Genomic DNA, 13,901 nt, shown 5'->3' with positions numbered 1-13,901 from the left:
GCCACCAGGACCCCAAGCCACCAGGGTCAAGCCTCTTAGCAGTGCTGCAGGAAGCCAGTCAACCACAGGAACTGAAGGGGATGACTTGCTGTTTCCCATGGAGGAACTAAGCAGAGGGAACATAAGGGACCACATGTCCAATCTCAGAGACACTACCGGAGGGACTGGAATGAAGATGGGAAGCAATCCAGGGAACTTGTTTAGAGGTATTGGAACCTGGACCCTGTGTCAGGGTCCATTGTCTTCAAGGGCCCTGGGCCAAAACAATAAGGTGGGTCCAGGTTCCCCAACCTTCCCCACTCTTGCAAGTAGGCATGCTGCCTCTGAACTGTAGCTGTTAGACAATGGCCTCTGGACTCTCAGCATTAGGCATTGTATCCTGGAGCATCACTGTTAGGTGGCACAGTTGGCTGGAGCACTCAACCGCCAACCCTAACAGTTCTGTGGAAAAAATAGCATGTAATCATGCAAAAGAGACTGCCGTATAATGCATTCACACAAGTGGGCTTAATTAAGATTGCACAGGCAACCCTACTTCTGGCATTTCCTAACTTTGGAATGTTTGACTTTTCAACTTCAATAATTTTAACTTCAAGATATTCTTTGTGTGTAATCTTTTTTTAAATAAAAGTGAATTGATAAACCAAAAATTCCATCATGTGGCATCCTATTGATACCTACATGGTTCATCAACAGAGTTAAACTTTACATCCTTCAAACAGACCTCTGCCACATGAGCTTGAAAGAGCAACTGAGAGCAGTAGTAGTTAGCCTCTGTATAACCCAGCACAGGGGGGTTATGACACCTATAACCACACCATCCAGTGCTTGGATGAGATCAGCTCTGGGATGAAGAACAATTGTTAAATTCTTAAATGGCAGCATCCACAAGTAATGTTTTCTACCATCTCCACTTGGCTAGGAAACTCCACCAAAGACATGGCCTCAGTTATTCATGCCTTTGTCACCTCTTGGCTCAACTAGAGCAATGCAATATACCTGGGCATGAAGCATTCAGCACTTAAACACCAGCTAGTTCAGAGCACCGTAGCATACATCTTCAGCAGCACAGACTGCTGCAAACGTATCGACCATGTTCTCCACTCTCTACACTAACTTCCCATAGAATTTTGAATCAAGTAAAAGGTCTCAGTCCTTATCTTCAAAACACTCTATGACCTGGGCCCAGGATATCTAAAAGATTGTCTGATGTGGTTGACAACTCTACTCTGAACCCTCTGTACAGGGGACAAATCTTTCTGTGGGGGCAATCCAAGACTAATAATGAACTCCCCTGCAAACTGAGGACCACCCACAAACCTCACACTTTCTGCTCCAAAATGAAAGGCACATTTCTTTGACCAACCTTTCTTTAACATAAACACATAGCAGGTATTTATACTGAAATAAAAACAAACCACACACTACCAAAATGAGGCACTCTACTACATGTACTTCTCACACTGGGGAGAAGATAAGAGAACAAACACATGACAACTGTATAGTTACATTGCTTAGTGCACTGTTGAAAGCTGCTCAGCTACTACAGGGATGAGAATGGAAGAGAACAGAATAGATACACTTTGCCAGTGGGTTTCTCAGATATTTGCTGACAGCAGATGAATAATGAGACACAGGAATCTTGGGTTCCATTCCAGGCTCTGGAAGGGAGTGTGCTTTGTTGGGCACAGACTCTTCTTTTTCTTCTCACTATGATGCTCCCCTCAGGAAATCCAGAACTGTCAGCCACTCTAACCTCTCCACCTCAGCAAGAGCTCTTTGCTGGAACTTAGACTGTTTGTCAGCTCCCTACCACTCCAATCTGTCCACTTTGCCAGTCTTGATCTTCTTACCCGAAAGACAATGAGCCCAAGTTTCCCCAGAAACATCTCCTGCAGTGTTCAGTCCCTCTCACACAGCACTGACTTGGTTTTGTGATAAAACAAGAATAACTTTATTAGTAAAGAACACAGATTTAAATGACAGCAATCAAGACTAAAAGATAGAAAAGGGTTACAAACAAAACATGCTTTCTAGTGTCCAAGACTTAACTTTACCAAGCTACTGCCTTTGCTTAGATAGTTTTCTCACTTACATCCAGGTACCAGCATCTCCAATCCTTCTAGTAAAAGGATCCAACATTCACAGAATGAGAGGGTACTGTTCTTTGTTCCCTAAATAACTAGAATGTCTGTCTGTTTGTGGGGTTTTTTTGTTTGCTCCCCTTTGCTTCAAGAGTCAGGAAGACCTGGGAATTCTAGAATCTGGAATGTCCCAATGCCCTCACCAAGCTGTCTTCCACTGATTGCTTTGTTTTCCTTCTATGTAAATATATCTTCTTTGTCCTCTGACTGTAATCAAGCCAGACAGATAGGTAAATCTGCCTTCCTTTGTCTAGGGCAAGTTTCTTTGTCCATTGCCTCAAAACATGTATGTTTGCTGGAAATATGTTCTGAACTCTTTTTTTATACACAACTGTGCATACCTTATGCAATGATATTCATGACCAGCATGTCCCCAGTTTTTATGACACCTTACAACAGTGCTTCTCAAGCTATATGATGTTGGGGACCAGCAATTTTTTTTCCAGTGTACACGCAGACTGGCAGCCGATGGCTCACAGACCGGCACCGGTCTGCGGACCACTTTGAGTAGCACTGCCTTACAAGACACTGTTTGGCTAAACATTGGCAACGGTGAGTTGAGTACGAACTTTGCCAGTTGGCATAAAAGGGTTCTTAGAATCACGTTCCTTCCCTCCCACCCACCCAGCTTGACCCCTTTTACCACATAGACTCCAATCTTTCTCTGTACCAGTTCTCTCTTCCCTAGCTCTGGCTCCCTTGCACAGTCCCATTCTCCTTGACTGCACAGTGTGAGTCTCCACTCTAAAGGCTTCTCATCCCAGTGTAGACTCCTTGCCCAGCCAGTTCTAGTCTCCCCCTCCAGATTCACTGTCTAAGTCCCAATTCCCATTCCCTCCCTTTCCCCACACCAAGTCCCCATTTCCTTGCCCAGCCATTCCCAACCTTCCCCTCTTTGGCACCTCATCTGATTTGTCTCTTCTCCTCCTCCCTGCCCCTATTGGCAACCAATCTCTATCTTCTAAAACCCTCCCCCTCCAACACCCACTATTTACAGAAAGAGGCAGAAGGATTAAGAATGTTGACACTACCTAACCAGATTCTAACAGTAAAAAGGAAAAAAAACTGCTCTGAAAGCACAAACTCTTCTAACTTTTGATAGAAAAATGACTAACCACACTGGTAATCTGCTCTGTAAATTTAAACAGTTAATCTCTTATTTAGATCAACTGTAACTTATTTTAACATAAATTTTGCTACTCTAGGTACCCATCTAAGGGAAAACATTTACACTGTGAATCCCAGTAAAAAAGAATAAAATAGTTACAACATAAATGGTTCAGTCCTACTTCAATCAATCAATGCAAGCTTTACAATCAATTTGTGGGCTCTGGCTGAGATGCAAAATCTTTGTTCAGAGTCTTCAGAACTGACTTGGTTTGAATTGTGTTGGCTAATGCTTGGCAGATAAGTCATAGTGTATTGTTCCTGTTTCCTGACTGGATGAACATATGAGCTGTACTACCATGAAGGGGAGGAGAGAGAATTAATGTAAAACTATTTGCTCAACGAGTTTGAAAATCCCAAGCTGAAAACATTCATGAAAATTCCTCCAATTGCCCAAATGTTTATGGGAGATTAACACAAAAAGCATGTAAATCAGGCCAGGCTGAACCTGTTAATGGAAAAAAGTTATTGCAAATATTTCAAATATCAAAGAATCAATCCTGAAGCACTTGCATGAGAGGAAAGTGATCAGGAACAGCCAGCATGGATTCACCAAGGGAAGGTCATGCCTGACTAATCTAATCGCCTTCTATGATGAGATTACTGGTTCTGTGGATGAAGGGAAAGCAGTGGATGTATTGTTTCTTGACTTTAGCAAAGCTTTTGACACGGTCTCCCACAGTATTCTTGTCAGCAAGTTAAGGAAGTATGGGCTGGAAGAATGCACTATAAGGTGGGTAGAAAGCTGGCTAGATTGTCGGGCTCAAGGGGTAGTTATCAATGGCTCCATGTCTAGTTGGCAGCCGGTATCAAGTGGAGTGCCCCAAGGGTCGGTCCTGGGGCCGGTTTTGTTCAATATCTTCATAAATGATCTGGAGGATGGTGTGGATTGCACCCTCAGCAAGTTTGCAGATGACACTAAACTGGGAGGAGTGGTAGATATGCTGGAGGGTAGAGATAGGATACAGAAGGACCTAGACAAATTGGAGGATTGGGCCAAAAGAAATCTGATGAGGTTCAACAAGGATAAGTGCAGGGTCCTGCACTTAGGACGGAAGAACCCAATGCACAGCTACAGACTAGGGACCGAATGGCTAGGCAGCAGTTCTGCGGAAAAGGACCTAGGGGTGACAGTGGACGAGAAGCTGGATATGAGTCAGCAGTGTGCCCTTGTTGCCAAGAAGGCCAATGGCATTTTGGGATGTATAAGTAGGGGCATAGCGAGCAGATCGAGGGACGTGATCGTTCCCCTCTATTTGACATTGGTGAGGCCTCATCTGGAGTACTGTGTCCAGTTTTGGGCCCCACACTTCAAGAAGGATGTGGATAAATTGGAGAGAGTCCAGCGAAGGGCAACAAAAATGATTAGGGGTCTGGAACACATGAGTTATGAGGAGAGGCTGAGGGAGCTGGGATTGTTTAGCCTGCAGAAGAGAAGAATGAGGGGGGATTTGATAGCTGCTTTCAACTACCTGAAAGGGGGTTCCAAAGAGGATGGCTCTAGACTGTTCTCAATGGTAGCAGATGACAGAACGAGGAGTAATGGTCTCAAGCTGCAGTGGGGGAGGTTTAGATTGGATATTAGGAAAAACTTTTTCACTAAGAGGGTGGTGAAACACTGGAATGCGTTACCTAGGGAGGTGGTAGAATCTCCTTCCTTAGAGGTTTTTAAGGTCAGGCTTGACAAAGCCCTGGCTGGGATGATTTAACTGGGAATTGGTCCTGCTTCAAGCAGGGGGTTGGACTAGATGACCTTCTGGGGTCCCTTCCAACCCTTATATTCTATGATTCTATGATTTGTCCATCTCTATTTGCAGTACACTTGGGCCCCAATCCTACCATCAACTCCACCTGGGCAGAACCCTGTGTTTACATGGAGCTCACTGCAGAATTGAGCTTTTGCAGACATTCTCACTGTCTAGGTAAAATTGTGTTTTAGAAATACCATAGATTTATATTCCAATCAAAATTCAGTTTGGAAGACTTCTGGAAGATCTTTTCACTGAAAGTCCTGGTTCAAGTTATCTTTATAACAAAATAGCACTACAGTACAGCAAAGCTAAATTCCAGTTACTAAAACAAATATATAAATTTATTTCTAAAATGTTCATAATGCATCTTAAAAACCCAAGCCATTTTGGCTGTCTTAATAACTGGATCAGTTTTTTGCTTATGGGCTGTCAATTGCTTGACATTTTAATGCATACACAACGGAGCTCAAAAGTGTTTTAATAAGCATGGTGGGATTAAAACCTAACCCTAACGCTCTAATTGTGATGCTAAACCACTTCTCTATCTGTTTACCAAACAGAAGTTAATTTAAAAGCAGAAGTTCATTTTACATGCACAGCACTAAATTATAATAAGGCAGGATGCAACATCCACAGAAAAATGGAGAACTGAAACGAAGGTGGCAATTAAACTTTATAGGAATCTATGAATTTCCTGTTCTCCCACTACACTGTGGGAAATTTTATGGTAATTACATCGCAGTCATAAGAAAATGTTGTTTGTTTGTTTTTTTTTCTTTTCTTCAAAGCATAACCGAGCTGTTTTTTTTAAAAAGGAGTCCATTAAACATAGAATTAGATGGAAGAGAGGTATTTAGCTGAGGTGGGCTACTTTGTTAGATATTTGGTATTCTGGGACCAAGTGTGCAACCGCACAAAGAGCATCTTCTTGTACACTGCATCCCTTATTGGTAAATTTTGAAGGAAGTACTGAGCAAGGCCAGGTCTGTACTACAAAGTGTTTCCAGCATAGCTGCATTGGTAAGAAGCATCCCCTAAAAAAGCCACCCCCAACCACTGTAGCTGCTGGAGGATGTATTATTGGGAAAGGGGAGATAGACTGACAGTTCCCCTAGGGCCAGCCTAATATTTTCTAAGTCACTGCTTTCCAAGGTGGCATAGGCTTCCCATGCAGCACAAGAGCAGAAACTGAACTCGTATTCAGAATGCCCACTTTCCTCCACCTCACCTAAAATAATCTTTTCAAATTCCCTGCTAAATTTCCCATAGGAATGGGTACAGATTTTTAGGTTGGTAGGAAACAGTATTACATAATTATCATGGCAGCTCGAAATGATGTTCAGATTTGCATTGCTCTATTATGAATGGCACATTCTAACAGCAATACAGTGGCAGCAACAGCAGTCACAGTTTAAATGACAAAACTCCCAGATGCTGAAAAATGTCCACTTTCCATTTTGGAATTAGAGCTCAAAAAACTAAAAGTTGTGGGCTGTTCACCAGCAGAGCCACGCTTGAAAGGTGCCATGGAGTCCAAAGAGCCTGGCAGTTCCAAAACTCAGCTGCCAGCCAGGGCAATAAGTTGGCAGACCCTTTGAGCCAAAAAAACTCATACATGACAGTCAAGGGTGTAGGAGACAGTCCCCCACATCTCCTCAGCCCCTCTTCTGTATAAAATATTTTGCCATGGTTTAGACAAGGTGGGGCCCCATCACAAACCCTCTGCCACACTTCTGGTGCCATGGGTGGGTTTCTGAAACCCTATGGATGCAGTAATTTCCATACCCTGTGTGGCCACAATTTGAGGGCTGCTTGAGGATCAAATGGGGTGATATTTGCATGGGTTTCCCACCTTCAACCCCTTCCATGTGCAGAGCAAGTCAAGTGGACCATTGACTTGTTTTATTTTTCAAAACCCAGACACAACCCAAAGTGATAAGCCAATTCCTGCTGTATGGCTCCTCCTAAAGCCTCTACCTCATAATGCTTCTGTTCCTGCCCACACAGCACATATCTCCAGCCAGTCTATCTACCCTGGGTGGAGAGACCCCATACAGGTCATTTCCCCCGGGTCTACTTCAGCACCCTTTTTATGTTCCCTGCAGGTCTCTTCTTTTAACTAAGCTGCTTGCTGGACTGCGGGCTGTCACCTGATCACTGTTCTCAACCCCATTACTAGGAGGCAGCTAATTAGCCAAGCTCATCTCTCTTAATGGGATATTCCATGCTATGGGAACATGTTAAGTCCTATTGACTTAAAGTTAAGCAGTGAAGTTAGCCTTATAACTTGTGTATGGATTTTCTAGTAAGGCCAGGATCCAGATCAGAGACCTCAGGGACTTGGGATGTTGGAATTTTGATTGCCTTGCACTGTTAATTCTTTCTGTTGTATTCTGACTGGTACTTTGGATCTGTAGAGCAGTGTTTATATTGCATATTGAAAGTGATCTTGGAGGAAGAGTGACTCATGCTGTCTTCATAAGCTCACGAATGTCAGCGGCAGCACCACTTTTCTGATTGCTCCAGATTCAGTTGCTACTACAAACCAGGTTCATACCACCTAAGAACTCAGGTCCCATGCTCCTTGGCTAATACCTCCTTGTGGACTAAGGGTTACACCAGAAGGACTAAACTTAACATCCTGTTGATGAAGGAGACAATTATATGGGTTTTGAAAATTAAGGCAAGTAATCCTAAGAATTTGATTAATACATTTTTCGTTAGAAACTTGTGCCATATGTATTGCAGCTAATTACAGTGGGTAATCTTATACTATATACACAAACAAAACTGCATTAAAAGAATATTCAGGTTGCAAAGTAAAGTACTGATAAATTAAGAAATGTCTGAATTAAGGCTGCCTGTGCAATCTTAATTCAGATCCCTTGTGTGCATGCACTCTGATGTGATCTTTAATTATATGATCACATAACTATATTTTTCCCCATAGGATCCCTGCCTCATTCAGTGCACGTGATGGTTGGTGCTCACTTAATGAACAGCTATTCAGTCTTTTTTTCTGTTCAGTGTGTGGCTCCAGATCAGTACTTAATTTGTGCCAAGGCTTGCCATGGCTGAGCCCTGGCACCTCTAGGCTTGGCAGTTCATAGCCCTGGCACTTCTTGGCTTGCCGCATCAGTTATGAAGTTAAAAAAATTGCTTGAGCTCTGGCACCTCTTTCATTACAAATTAAGCACTGCTCCAGGCCTATATTTACTGCACACCACTTAATCCCTGCTCTGAAGACAGAATAATTTCCTCATGGGCTTCTCTTTGGAGCCTCTCTTTAGTATTGGAGTATTTCACAAATATTCAACACTGATGTGAAGTGAGCAGAGGCATGGGTAGAATCCATTCTCCAGGGCAGCTTTCAACCATCTTAACCATGAGATTTTCCTTTCTCCTCCTGCATCCCCTGTCCCCTTTGCTACACACATTTGAACTTCTCACAGCAAATAAAGTAGGGAATCCTACAGACACTGCTTCTTTCATTATATAACCCTGATTCATGCACTAATCACCATATACCTTGTGCACTGAGCAAAGCAGGGATCCTGTGGGAAAAATAGTATGATATAATTAGACTATCTAAAATAGAATTACTAATCTAGTTATCTTTCTGATTAGCAAATTAAAGCATGACCAATTGCATTCAGGCTATTTTAGGCTTAATATGTTGAAATTCAGGCTACGCTTCAAGATTCCAGACTTGGGTGGACTGAGAGGCATATGGAGACTGAGGGTTTTGTCTTTAAATTTGTATGAGGGTTTTTTAATGAGTTTTTGTTTAAATTGAGGTCATCTTTGTCAAACTTTGGCTGTCCAAAGTAGGTCCAGATCCTGGAATGAAGTCCACACATTTGCTATTCATTGCTATTATCAGGGACTAAATCAATATTTAGGCACCTACCTAAGGTCTCAAACTTGCAAAGACTTATACATGTGTATAACTTTATACGCTACAAGCAGCCCTCTTGATTTCAAAGGATTGTGACCTAAATGGTCTGGGCCAAAATGTTCATACTTGGATCCCTAATATTAATTCCCAAAAGCCATATTTAGGCACATAAATGAATGGATCTTCATTGCTCCGAAAGCAATGGGAGTGAAGGGTCTTAGCATCTGTGGAATTCAGGCCATCTAAGGTGCTTAAATGTGGGCTTAAGAGGCTAAATTATTCATGGATTCCAAAACCAGAAGGGGCCATTGTGAAAATCTACTTTGACCACCTGTATAACACAGGACATAGGCTATCTCAAAATTCCTAGATCATATCTTTAAAAATAAATCCAATCTTGACTTTTAAAATTCGCAGTGATGGATAATTCACTGCGACCTTTGGTAAATTGTTTCAATGGTTAATTACTCTTAAAAATGTACTCCTTATTTCCAGTCTGAATTTGTCTAGCTTAAGCTTCCAGCCATTGGATTGTGATAAACATCTCTCTGCTAGCTTGAATAGCCTGTTATTACATAGTTGTTCCCCATCTTGATCTTTATAGATTCTTATACTTTAAGCATTTGGGTTTGAAAATGGGGTTCTGTATCTTTTAAATTGTGGAGCTACTAGGGTTATCTAAGTTCTCAGTTACAAACTGTAATAAATATTGCAATACTGAGATTTTAAATATTTCCATACAAATACTCCAGAGGTGTAAGTATGCAACTCACTAGACAAGAATTTTTGTCTAGTGTTTTCAATGCAATTTGACATGGTGCTGAAACAATAAGATAAACAATCATACACCTGGGAAATTTCAAGGTACAAGATTCAGTCAGTCTGATCAGTAGGGGTGTGATTTTTCAACAGTCATATGTAGCCATGACAATTCTTTCAGTTTTTACATGCAGTGATTTTCACTGCAGTAAATGACTTTCAGTCTGAATAGAGCTGCCAGTTAATGTCACAATATTACACTTTTCAAAGAGGTACATTAATCTCTGAGTCTTTCAGGTGAAACAGCTTTATAATTAGAAGGCTGTTTCAGCCTAACAGACACAATATGCATCTGACTGTTAAGGCATGTGCTTTTCCTCCCCAATAGAAGCAGAACTGCACTGGGTCAAATATGGCAAAATTTACCTTTTACGGCCACTTTGTAAAAAAAAAAAAAAAAAAAAGTGGCTGTAACTCATAGATCTAGCTTTAGCATTTATTTTATTTACCAGTATGGCAAAGAATCCACAGGCCTGCATCCCATACCTGCCTTCCCCTCTCACCTCACGCCCCCACCCAAGCCAGACATGGCAGGTTCTGCCCCCAGGCATTGCTCCTGACAGTGGAGCTTGAGGACAGGCTCCAGGTCATGTGTCAATGTGCAAAATTGCCCTATGAACAACTGACATACAATGTGGAAAACTGGGCAGAGCAATATATGACAGCTGTGGTGGGGTTTCCACTGTCCATGGGACAATGTACTGTTGGGGAAAAGTTTCACACCTGCCTGGGATTACAGTCTCTAGCTGCTCTAAAGAAGAGGTGGGAGACTCGTCAAGTAGGTCAGATTTTTTCTTTTTAGCTGTACCTGTTCCTCAGGCTTTGAGGGTTTCTGTAGAAGTAATTATAAGTGATTTGTCTGGGGTGGCTCACAACCACGAGTGCCTACATTGAGGGCAGACTGTCAGAAACAGGGCAGACATCTGAAACTGGTGGTGCATTCTAGAATTAGTTTTCACCAAATCGGTAAGAAATGTGAATTCCTGGATCACTGTAACAGACTTACCAAGGAGACAGTCCCCTTAGACTCTCCAGTCAATCTTGAACATAAGAACAGCCATACTGGGTCAGACCAAAGGTCCATCTAGCCCAGTATACTGTCTTCCAACAGTGGCCAATGACAGGTGCTTCAGAGGAAATTAACAGAACAGGTAATTATCAAGTCATCTATCCCTTGTCGCCCATTCCCAGCTTCTGGACACCATCCCTGCCCCTCATGCCTAATAGCTATTGATGGACCTATCCTCCATGAATTTATCTAGTTCTTTTTTGATCCTGTTGTACTCTTGGCCTTCACAACCTCCTCTGGTAAAGAATTCCACAGGTTAACTGTATGGTGTGTGAAGAAATACTTCCTTTTGTATAAAGAACGAGGAGTACTTGTGGCACCTTAGAGAATAATAAATGTATTTGAGCATAAGCTTTCATGGGCTAAAGCCCACTTCATCAGATGCATGCAGTGGAAAATACAGCTGCCTATTAACTTCATTTGGTGACCCCTAGTTCTTGTGTTATGTGAAGGAGTAAATAACACTTCCTTATTTACTTTCTCCACACCAGTCACAATTTTATAGACCTCTATCATATTCCTCCTTAGTCATCTTTTCCAAGCTGAAAAGTCCCAGTTTTATTTCTCCAATCATTATTTTCCTTTTCTGAACCTTTTCCAATTCCAATATCTTTTTTGAGATGGGGCAAACACATCTGCATGCAGTGTTCAAGATATGAGCATACCATGGACTTATACAGAGTCAATATATTTTCTGTCTCATTATCTATCCTGTTCTTAATGATTCCCAACATTCTGTTAGCTTTTTTGTTAGCCGCTGCACATTGAGTGGATGTTTTCGGAGAACTATCGACAATGACTCCAAGATCTTTCTTGAATGGTAACAGCTGATTTAGACCCCATCATTTTACGTTTAGCTGGGATTGTTTTCCAATGCACATTACTCTGCATTTATCAACTTTGAATTTCATCTGCCATTTTGTAGCCCAGTCACCCAGTTTTGAGATCTCTTTATAGCTCTTCACAGTCTGCCTCAGACTTAACTATCTTGAGTAGTTTTAGATCATCGGCAAATTTTTGCCACCTCGCTGTTTACCCCTTTTTTCCAGGTCATTTATGAATATGCTGAATAGGACTGGTCCCAGTACAGACCCCTGGGGGATACCACCATTTACCTCTCTCCATTCTGAAAACTGACCATTTATTCCTACGTTTTGTTTCCTATCTTTTTAGATCAGTTACCAATCCACGAGAGGACCTTCCCTCTTATCCTATGACTGCTTATTTTGCTTAAGAGCCTTTTGGTAAGGGGCATTGTCAAAGGCTTTCTGAAAATCTAAGTACACTATATCCACTGGATCCTCCTTGGCCACATGCTAATTGACCCCCCCCCCTCAAAGAATTCTAGTAGATTGGTGAAGCATGATTTCCCTTTACAGAAACCATGTTGACTCATCCCCAACAAATTATGTTCACCTACGGGTCTGACAGTTTTGTTCTTTACTATCATTTCAACCAGTTTGCCCACTACTGAAGTCCTCTTACAGACCTGTAATTGCTAGGATCACTTCTGGAGCCCTTTTTAAAAATTGATGTCACATTAACTATTCTCCAGTCATATGGTACAGAAGCTGATTTTAAATGACAGGTTACAGACTAGAGTTAGTAGTTCTGCAATTTCACATTTGAGTTCCTTCAGAACTCTTGGGTGAATACCATCTTGTCCTGGTGACTTATTACTGTTTAATTTATCAATTTGTTCCAAATCCTCCTCCTACTGACACCTCAGTCTGGGACAGTTCCTCAGATTTGTCACCTAAAAAGAATAGCTCAGGTTTGTGAATCTCCCTCACATTTTTAGCCATGAAGACCAATGCAAATAATTAATGTAGTTTCTCCACGATGGTGGTAGTACCCCTGAATACTACTTTATCATCTTGATTGTCCAGTGGCCCCACTGGTTGTTTAGCAGATTTCCTGCTTCTGATGTATTTAAAAATATATTTTACTTTTTTGAGTCTTTGGCTAACTGTTATTGCCACCCAGACAAATTGGACTGAGTGATAAATGGTCACTTACACCAAAAATCACACCACATTCGGGTTACTTCCAGTTCTAAGACCAGTAGGGTTGCCATATTTCTAATGGCACAAAACCAAACACCTTAGCCCTGTCCCTTCCCTGAGGCCCCACTTGCTGCTCACTACATTCCCCTTCCCTCTGGCTCACTCTCTTCCCCCCTCACACTCACATTCACTGGGCTGGGACAGGGAGTTGGTGTATGGGAGGGGATGACGGCTCTAACTGGGGGTTTGGGCTCTGGGGTGGGGCTGGGAATGAGGAGTTTGGAGTGCAGGAGGGGGCTCCAGGATCAGGGTGGGGGCAAGGGATTTGGACTGCAGGAGAGGGCTGTGGGTTGAGGCAGGAGGTTGGGGTGTGGGAGGGGGTGAGGGGTTTGGGGTTCAGGAGGGGGCTCCAGGTTTGGGGGACTTAGGGCTGCGGCAGAGGGTTGGGGCTCAGGCTTGGGGCACAGGCTTACCTCAGGCAGCTCCCAGTCAGCGGCACAGCAGGGCAAGGCAGGCTCCCTGTCTGTCCTGGCTCCCATGGTTCCCAGCCAATGGGAGTGCAGAGCCAGTATTTGGGGCAGGGGCAGTGCATGAAGCCCCATTGCCCCCTGCCTCGGAGTCAGACCAGCTGGCTGCTTCCAGGGCACAGTGTGGTGCCAGGACAGGAAGGGAATTGCCTGCCTTAGACCTGCAGCACCACTGGCCAGACTTTCAACATCCCAGTCAGCACTTACTGACCGGAACCACCAGGGTCCTTTTTCAAGCAGGTATTATGGTCAAAAACAGGACACCTGACAACCCTAGAGACCAGTCCTTTACCCCAGATCAATTGGTACCCTAGATCTTACGAAAGACAACACCTGTAGCCAGTCCTGTAATAAACTATCTAAAGATTCATTAACTAGAAAATAGGAAGTTATTGACAGGTTGAAGCAAGCGAACATACACACAAATGAATTACCATCTAAATCCTAAGAGTGACAGACTTAAGGTGATCTGTCCATTCCAAGTGTTCTTCAGGGCAGACCCAGGAGGCAGTGCCTGGGG

This window comes from Caretta caretta, chromosome 1 (genome assembly GCF_965140235.1).
Source record: "Caretta caretta isolate rCarCar2 chromosome 1, rCarCar1.hap1, whole genome shotgun sequence".
Taxonomy (NCBI): Eukaryota; Metazoa; Chordata; order Testudines; family Cheloniidae; genus Caretta; species Caretta caretta.
The sequence above is the reverse complement of the archived record's forward strand: the minus strand, read 5'-3'. Positions refer to the sequence as shown.